Source organism: Meriones unguiculatus, chromosome 2 (genome assembly GCF_030254825.1).
Source record: "Meriones unguiculatus strain TT.TT164.6M chromosome 2, Bangor_MerUng_6.1, whole genome shotgun sequence".
Lineage (NCBI taxonomy): Eukaryota > Metazoa > Chordata > Mammalia > Rodentia > Muridae > Meriones > Meriones unguiculatus.
In genome coordinates, this window is record NC_083350.1 from 160,207,342 (window position 1) to 160,217,236 (window position 9,895).

Below are 9,895 nucleotides of genomic sequence, written 5' to 3' on the forward strand. Positions count from 1 at the left end.
TATGAGTCTCAGCATCTGCCTCGATACCTTGCAGGGTAGAGCCATTTAGAGGCCCTCTGGACCACTATTATCTTATAATAGCCTTATACTATAAAATTCCTGTGCCTGCTCTCATTTGTTTGTTTATTTATTTATTTATTTATTTATTTATTTGTAATGGAATTTTAATTCAGAACATGGCTGCTCTGGCAAGAGATCACATCCAAAGACCTTCTAGGTCTGTGTGATCTGGCTGGATACAAATACACCTTTAATCCAGGGGACAGAGGCAAGCAAATCTGAGATCAAGGATAGCCTGATATTGAGCTAGTTTCGGGTAAACAAAAGTTTAGGTCCAGGTGTGGTGGTACATGCTTTTAATCCCAAATAATGTAAGGATAAAGGGATAAAAGGTAAGGATATTTTGTAGAAGGAAGCAGCCATGTTTGAAAGTGATGCCTAGCTGTAGCAGAAAAGGTGATGAATCAGAGAAAGATTTGACAGAATAGGATATGCCCAGCTCTCACAAAAAAAAAAAAAAAAAAAAAAAAAGAGGAAAGGGAAGCTACTGGATGAATAATACAGAAAGAGAGCAGAAGCACTTTTACTGGGAGAGTTTTACAGAGAAAGTTGTATGACAGAACAAGCTGTCACAGGTGAAGACATAATGAGACAGAGAATGAGAAGGAGCCAGGAGATTAGAAGAGATTACTGGAGTTAGTTTTGAGGCCAAGCAGAGCAATTCAGGAGCAGAAAGAGAAGCCAGGTTGAATAAGTCAGCTGGCAGAGGAGCTTGAGCCAGAACAGCTGAGTTGAACCAGCCAGCCCTGAGCTTGAAAGAACAAGTGAGAGATTATTCAGCACTAAGTCTCAGCGGCTGAAAACATTCTAGGCCTAGATTAGATTGTACAGAGGCTAAAAGCTTCCAAGACTAGGCCTAGGTTAGCGGACAGAGACAGTAAGCCTATGAGACAACAGTGACCTTACGAGAATAAAATTTCTTTTTACATGTTTTGATTTATTCTTTTCTCATACCTTACATCCCAACTGCAGCTTCCCCTCCCTCCACTCCTCCCAGTCCTCTCCCTCAACCCCCACCACCACCTCTGCTCTTCCACAGATTCACTTCTCCTTCATTTCCCTTTAGAAAAGAGCAGGCCTCTCTGAATATCACCCAGTCGTGCTCTCACTTTGAAAGTCTTGAGATAGTACAAAAACAACAGGGCTCATGGGTATCTATTTAGCTTTAATTGTCAACTTGATGCAACCTAGACTTACCTGGGAAGGGAATCTCAAGTGAGGAGTTGCCTAGATGACATTAACCTGTGTCAGCATGTCTGTAGGGGAGCATCTTGACTGCTAACTGACCCTGGAGGACACAGCCCATTGTGGGAGGCATCATTCCCTGAGCACATGATCCTGAACTAAGAGAATAAGCCTGCTTCCTAGCCAACAAATGGCATCCTCCATGGTTCCTGCCCCCATTGCTTTGGTTGTGAAGTGAGTTCCTTAGTCAGAGGTAAAACCCTGTGGAACACAAGCAGGTCTTGCATTTCAAGCACCTGCCAGAGCTCCTACCTGGACTTCCTTTGGTTATGGACTGTGACCTGGAATTGTAAGCCAAATACTTTCCTCCCTGCGTTGCTTTTGGCCCAGATGTTTTACCACCTCAGCAGAAATAAGACTAACAGAACAGGTCATTTGCTAAAAGGCATGCACATTTGAGGATGCTCCTGAGGAGCATTTGGTTTTTACAGTATTTGGTGTGCACAGAGACAAAACTAAACAAACCACCTGGAGATCTCCATCAAGAATCAAGGATCTCCGGGCCCATGGGGGCTCAGAGAGACTGAAACACCGACCAAAGAACATGCATGGACTGGCCCTAGGTCCTCTATACATATGAAGCTCATGGACTGCTGGGTCCTCAAGTGGGTCCCCTAGCAGTTGGATGGAAGGCTGTATCTGACTTGGACTCTGTTGCCTCCCTCTGGGTCCTGTTTTCCTAGCAGGGCTGCCTTGTCTTGCCTCCATGAAAGAGGAGGCACTTAGTCCTGATGCAATTTGATGTGCCAGGATGGGTTGGTACTAAGGGGAGGGGAGTGTGGAGAAAGTGGGTGGGAGGTTGGGACTGGGAGAAGAGGAGGGAGTGGGGTTGTGATTTCAATGTAAAATGAGCAAATAAATAAATGAAAAATATTAATAAAAAAGAATCAATTACCATGTCAACCCATCTATTATATGCTGTATACCATGCTTGATGTTAAACACACAAAGATGTAATGAATGTAATAGAATTATGCTACAAGTTGAAGAGCCATTTGGTTCATTGTTTCTGAATGATAGTGGCTAAGCCTAGACCATAAATTCACAAGAGGCAAGTTTCTTGATGCCAAAAAGTAGTATCCTAGACAATATATGGCTATTGTTACAAGACAGTATGAACAAGCAAGACTACAGTAATGCAAATTTAGTAGTAGTCCCTGTATGGAGAAGTGACAGATGCCAAGAGTGTCTACAGCAGAAGGGAATGAACAGATAGCCATGGATCCAGGTTTACGTGCAGTCATTTATTGATCCACTTAATTATTCCTTAGACCAAGACTCTCATCCCTTAATTACAGTTGACAATAGGGAAGGTTATCAATAGGGCCTGGATTCCTGCTGTGAAGTGGAAATCACAATAAATCTTCTTTATCAATGCATCATAGTGACTCCAAAGAATGCAAAAATTTATGCTGTCTTTTTTTGAGACTATAATAGATTTAATTTCCCCATCTTTTTTTTCATTTTATTTTTAAATTTTTATTTATTATGCTTTATTCACCTTGTATCCTAGCTGTATCTCCCTCCTTCCTCACCTCCCTATCCCTCACTTCCTCTCACTTCTCCAAGCATGCCCCTCCCCAAGTCCACTGATAGGGGAGGTCTTCTTTTCCTTCCTACTGATCCTAGTCTGTTAGGTCTCATCAAGAGTGGCTGAATTGTCTTCTTCTGTGGCCTGGTAATGCTGCTCCCCCCTCAGGGGGAGGTGATCAAAGAGCAGGCTAATCAGTTCATGTCAGAGACAGTCCCTGTACCCATTACTATGGAACCCACCTGGACACTGAACTGCCATGGACAACATCTGTGCAGAACCCCTGGGTTATCTCCATGCATGGTACTTGGTTGGAGTATCACTCTCAGGAAAGACCCCTGTGTTCAGATTTTTTGGTTCTATTGCTCTCCTTGTGGAGTTCCTGTCCTTTCCAGATCTTACTATTTCCCACTTCTTTCATAAGATTCCCTGCATTCTGCCCAACAGTTGGCCATAAGTCTCAGCATCTGCTTTGATAGTCTGCAGGGCAGAGCCTTTCAAAGGCCCTCTGTGGCAGGCTCCTAACTTGTTCCCTGTTTTTTCCTTCTTCTGATGTCCATCCTTTTTGCCTTTCTGGATAGGGATTGAGCATTTTAGCCAGAGTCCTCTCTCTTGATTAGTTTCTTTAGGTGTATAGATTTTAGTAGGTTTGTCCTATATTATGTGTCTATACGAGTATATACCATGTGTGTCTTTCTGCTTCTGGGATAGCTCACTCAGGATGATCTTTTCCAGTTCCTACCATTTGCCTGCAAATTTCATGATTTCCTTGTTTTTTATTGCTGAGTCCATTGTGTAGATGTACCACAATTTCTGTATCCATTCCTTAGTTGAAGGGCATCTGGGTTGTTTCCAGCTTCTGGCTATTACAAATAAAGCTTCTATGAACATGGTTGAGCAAATGTCTTATTGTGTACCTGAACGTCTTTTGGATATATGCCTAGGAGTGGTATAGCTGGATCTTGAGGAAGTGCTATTCCTAGTTGTCTAATAAAGCACCAGATTGATTTCCAGAGTGGCTGTACAAATTTACTTTCCCACCAGCAGTGGAGGAGGGTTCCCCTTTCTCCCAACGTCTCCAGCATGTGTTGTCACTTGACTTTTTGATCATGGCCATTCTGATGGGCATAAGGTAAATCTCAGGGTCGTTTTGATTTGCATTTCCCTGATGGCTAATGAAGTTGAGCATTTCTTTAAGTGTTTCTCTGCCATTCTATATTTTTCTATCAAGAATTCTCTGTTTAGCTCTGTTCCCCATTTTTTAATTGGATCACTTGATTTGTTGCTTTTCAACTTCTTTAGTTATTTATATATACTAGATATTAGCCCTCTATCAGATATAGGGTTGGTGAAAATTCTTTCCCAATCTGTAGGCAGTTGTTTTGTTTTTATGACAGTGTCCTTTGCTTTACAGAAGCTTTTCAGTTTCATGAGGTCCCATTTATTGATTGTTGCTCTTAGAGCCTGTGCTGTTGGTGTTCTGTTCAGGAAGTTGTCTCCTGTGCCAGTGAGTTCTAAGGTCTTCCCCACTTTTTCTTCTAACCAACTTAGTGTATCTGGTTTTATGTTGAGGTCTTTGATTCACTTGGACTTCAGTTTTGTGCAGGGTGATAAATATGGATCTATTTGCATTTTCTACATGCAGACATCCAGTTAGTCCAGCACCATTTGTTGAAGATGCTATCTTTTTTTCCATTGTATGGTTTTGGCATCTTTGTAAAAAATCAGGTGTCCATAAGTGTGTGGGTTTATTTCTGGGTCTTCTGTTCGGTTCCATTGATCCACCATTCTGTTTCTATGCCAGTACCATGCAGTTTTTATTACTGTTGCTCTATAATACAGCTTGAGATCAGGGATGGAGATACCTCCTGAAGAACTTTTATTGTAGAGGATTGTTTTAGCTATTCTGGGTTTCTTGTTATTCCATATGAAGTTGAGAATTTTTCTTTCAAGGTCTGTTGGTAATTTGATGGGAATTGCATTGAATCTGTAGATTGCTTTTGGTAAGATGGCCATTTTTACTATGTTAATCCTGCCAAGCCGTGAACATGGGAGATCTTTCCATCTTCTGATATCATCTTCTAATTCTTTCTTTAAGACTTGAAATTTTTTTCATACAAGTCTTTGACTTGCTTGGTCAGGGTCACTTTATGTCTTTTGTCAGCTCTTTCATCTTTTGTATACAGGAGGGGTATTGATTTTTTTTTTTTTAGTTAATTTTATATCCAGCCACTTTGCTGAAGGTGTTTATCAGCTGTAGGAGTTCTCTGGTTGAATTTTGGGGGTCACTCACGTATACTATCATATCATCTTCAAATAGTGATACTTTGACTTCTTCCTTTCCAATTTGTATCTCCTTGATCTCCTTCAACTGTCTTATTGCTCTAGCAAGGACTTCCAGAACTATGTTGAAGAGATATGGAGGGAGTGGGCAGCCTTGCCTTGTCCCTGATTTCGGTGGGATTGCTTTAAGTTTCTCTCCGTTTAGTTTGATAGGCTATAGGCTTGCTGTATATTGCCTTTACTCTGTTTAGGTATATGTCTTGTATCTCTGATCTCTGCAATACTTTAAACATAAATGGATGTTGGATTTTGTCAAATGCTTTTTCAGCATCTAAGGAGATTATCATGTAGTTTTTTTTTTCTTTCAGTTTGTTAATATGATGGATCACATTGACAGATTTCCATATATTAAACTACCCCTGCATACCTGGGATGAAGCCTACTTGGTCATAGTGGATGATATCTTTGATGTGTTCTTGTATTTGGTTTGCAAGTATTTTGTTGAGTATTTTTACATCAATGTTCATAAGGGAGATTGGCCTGAAATTTTTTCTTTGTTGGTCTTTGTGAGGTTTATGTACCAAAGTGACTGTGGCTTCATAGAATGAGTTTGGTAATGTTCCTTCTGTTTCTATTTTGTGGAAGAGTTTGAAGAGAACTGGAGTTAGCTCTTCTTTGAAGGTCTGGTAGAATTCTGCACTGAAACCATCTGGTTCTGTGCTTTTTTTTTTTTTTTTTTTTTTTTTTTTGGATGGGAGACTTTTGATGACTGCTTCTGTTTCCTTAGGGGATATAGGACTATTTAATTGATTTGCCTGGTCTTGATTCAGCTTTGGTAAGTGAAATCAATCAAGAAAAGTGTCCATTTCATTTAGATTTTCAAATTTTGTGGCATACAAACTTTTGCAGTAAGATCTACTGATTGTTTGGATTTCCTTGGAGTCTGTTGTTATGTCCCCCTTTTCATTTATGATTTTGTTGATTTGCAGGGTGTCTCTCTGCCTTTTAATTAGTTTGGCTAAGGGTTTGTCTATCTTGTTGATTTTCTTAAAGAACCAGCTCTTGGTTTCGTTGATTCTTTGAATTGTTTTAATTGTTTCTAATTTATTGATTTCAGCCCTAAGTTTAATTATTTCCAGCCGTCTCCTCCTTTTTGGTGTGTCTGCTTCTTTTTTTCTTCTAGGGCTTTTAGGTGAGCCATTAAGTTGCTTGAACGAGCTGTCTCGAATTTCTTCTTGAAGGCACTTAGTGCTATGAACTTTCCTCTGCTTTCATTGTGTCCCATAAGTTTGGTTATGTTGTGTCTTCATTTTCATTGAGTTCTAGGAATACTTTATTTTCTTTATTTCTTCCCTGACCCAGCTGTCATTTAGTAGCAAGTTGCTCAGTTTCCTTGTGTGTGTAGGCTTTTTGCTATTTCTGTTGTTGTTGAGGTACAGCTTTAGTCCATGGTGATCAGATAGGATACAAGGGATTATTTCAATATTTTTATATCTGTTGAGGCTTGCTTTGTGACCAACTATATGGTCAGTTTTGGAGAAGGTTCCATGAGGTGCTGAGAAGAACGTAAATTTCGTTTGGGCGAAAGGTTCTGTAGATGTCTATTAGGTCCATTTGATTCATGACCTCTGTTAGAGACATTTTTTCTTTGTTTAATTTCTGTTTTGTTGACCTGTCCTTTGTTGAGAGTGGGATGTTGAAGTTTCCCACTATTAATGTGTGGGGACCTATGTGTGATTTCAGTTTTATCAATGTTTCTTTTACAAATGTGGGTGCTCTTGTATTTGGGATATGGATGTTCAGAACTGTGGTGACTTATTGGTGGAGTTTTCCTTTGATGAGTATGAAGTGTCCTTCCCAATCTCTTTTTATTAATTTTGGTTGAAAATCTATTTTATTAGATATTAGAATGGCTATTCCTGCTTGCTTCTTGGGTCCATTTACTTGAAAAACTGTCTTCCAGCCCTTTACTCTCAGGTAATGTCTATCTTTGTGACTTAGGTGTGTTTCTTGTATGCAGCAGATTGTTGGATCTTATTTCGGTATCTATTCAGTTAGTCTGTGTCTTTTTATTGGAGAGTTGAGTCCATTGATATTAAGGGAGGTTAATGACCAGTGGCTGTTAGATGCTTTGATTTTGCCGTTGGCTATGGTATTGTGTTTGTGTGCTTGGCTACTTTTAGCTTTGCTGTAGTGAGGTTATTTGTTTCCTGTGTTTTCCTGAATGTAGTTAGTCTTTTTTTTTTTTTAATAAATTTATTTTGGGTTGAAGAGATGGATCAACAGTTAAGAACACTGACACCTCTTTCAGAGGATGCAGGTTCAGTTCCCAATACCCACATGGTAATTCATAATCATTTGTAAGTCCAGTCCCAAGGGATACATTGTACTCTTTTGGCCTCCATGGGCACAAGACATGAATGGGGCTCACATGCATATAGTCATATATGAACTCTCACATGCACATAAAAAAATAAAAGTAAATCTTTAGTAAACTTATTTTACTGTTTAAAAATAGAATAAACATGAGAAATTAAATGATTAAAATCCCACGTAGCAATTAACTGTATTTACAATCCAGAACCTACCTTCCTTCCGCTACACACAAGATTGAATTTCCATGAACAGTTGACTGGATTTGTAGCACAGGTGTAAAGCATGCCTGAATCCTCTTGTCGACTGATCTTCTCTTCCATGTGTGCCGTGGCATAGCAAACAGTGCACCAGTCAAGCACATAGAAAGGGCACATTCCATCAATGCTCCTACTCTCTAAGCTCCTTGAGGAATACCACACATGAGTGACATAGGAAATAAAATATCCAAGAACACGAGTTAAAGAACAGCTGTGACTTAAATGTTCAGGCAACTTTGAGAGCCATTTGCTCAGATTTCCCTTTGTGATTCCTCTTTTCATATGCCATATGCTATGAGGCACGTTTGGGCTGGTAGGAAGCAGCTAGGATCTAGAGAAGGGAGACCTTTGCTGAAGCCCAGCTTGACCAAGCTACCCTTGCAAAAAGCATTGACACTCAGTTTCTTGTATTACTGATAATGATAAGAGCTGCCTTGGAGGGAGGCTGTCAGGAGTAAATGAAATAACGTATGAGACAGAGTTTGCATAGTATTTCTTAGTGCAGCTTTCTTAGTGCACCCAGACTATTTCTGTGTCAAAAATACTTCCTCAGCCTTCCTCCCAGTTAACATTTGAATGAAGATAGAGGCAAAAAATTTAACAGGATGTTAAGAATTTGGTAATTAAGATAAATAATGCGTAGTATTATTCACTTTTAAGATTTTTATGTAAATGCATGAATTTATGTGTGCAATGTGTGTGCAGCTATCTGTGGAATCAAGAGGGGCGTGTTGAACTCATAGAACTAGAGTTACTGGTTGTGAACTACTGGAAACAAAGTCTGTGTCTGCTACAAGAGCAATCAGTGTTCTTAACCACTGGCCCATCTCTCCAGTGCCATAGGCATTATTTTTCAATATCAAAATCTTCCTAAAAGAAACTCACAGTGAAGACAATATCAAGTCTGTTTGTGTAAATAAGAAAAGCAACATTTATTTTTGCTGTTGACTATAAGCTGTTGCTTTAGTAGTTCTAAGTCCAAGATGTCAGAATGGGGACAGCAAAACTCTTTCTGTGCACTGTTTCAAATTAGTTTAGGATCAACTTTAAATATGAATTCCAGCTGCTTCAGTGAGGAAATAAGAGACCACTTTGTCCCCATCTTCCCATGTAGAATTATCCACCATCAGCCCCTATAAAGGCCCGAGAGGCTAAAGACATTCTGGTTCATATTTCTGTCTACAGAAAACTTACCTGCTTCTTGGCATTAGACCCAAGAGTACAGCATATAGCACAGACTGTAAGGTCAACCACAAAAGTTTGGGCACAAAACAATCTTCTTAAAAATTGTCCTTAGGAGTCATAAGTGAAGTATGATGCTAAACACTTGAGTACCAAAGTTACTAATGATAAACGTGGTATTCATGGAGGTTATTCCCCACAGAAAGGAGAGTTTTTCAAAAGCTATGCCTGATAAACGTGTTTTATATTTTCAGCCTTAGTCGTTTTTCATTCTAATTGGCTATACTCACATTGCATAATACATCAACTGATGATAGGAGCAAATTTTCCTTATTTCAACTCATTCACCTATTACTTTAACCACCTTTCACATATGCTTGACTTCTCCAAAGACTTAGCGCTTCTGCTCTGTCTCTACTCATTAATTATCCTGTTTAAACAACTGAGCAACATCCATGCTCTTCTCTACATCAGCACTTCTTACCAACCACATGCATTCAACAGCCTTTCATCCTAAGAGCGCCTGTTTCTGTTTTCTCTGACCTGCAAATCATGATGAGAGAGGGTAAGAGAATGGAGAAGATCTGACATGGTGACTCTTCCTGTTAACATCGGGTGGCAATGAAGTCACTGACTCGGCTCTATGAAAGCCCTCTTTGCTGGCACTTGTAGGTCAAGGTTAGCAAGCAAGTGTTCTCTTGCCATTTGCCTACCCAAACATTTATTTGTTTAGTTTGTTCTCCTTTCTCCGATCCTCTGTTTTGGTTGCTCCCACTTGTCAGTATTGTTTTGTTTTTTAACAGAATTGTTGAAATTTAAGTTTTAATAAAAACATGCATTTCAAATGTAGTTTGACCATTTTGACAGCTATATGTATACGCACGTAATACATATGTGTGTTTATGACTCCATTACCAAAAAGAAAACATTTTATTATATAAAAGGTTCATTATCCAGTCAA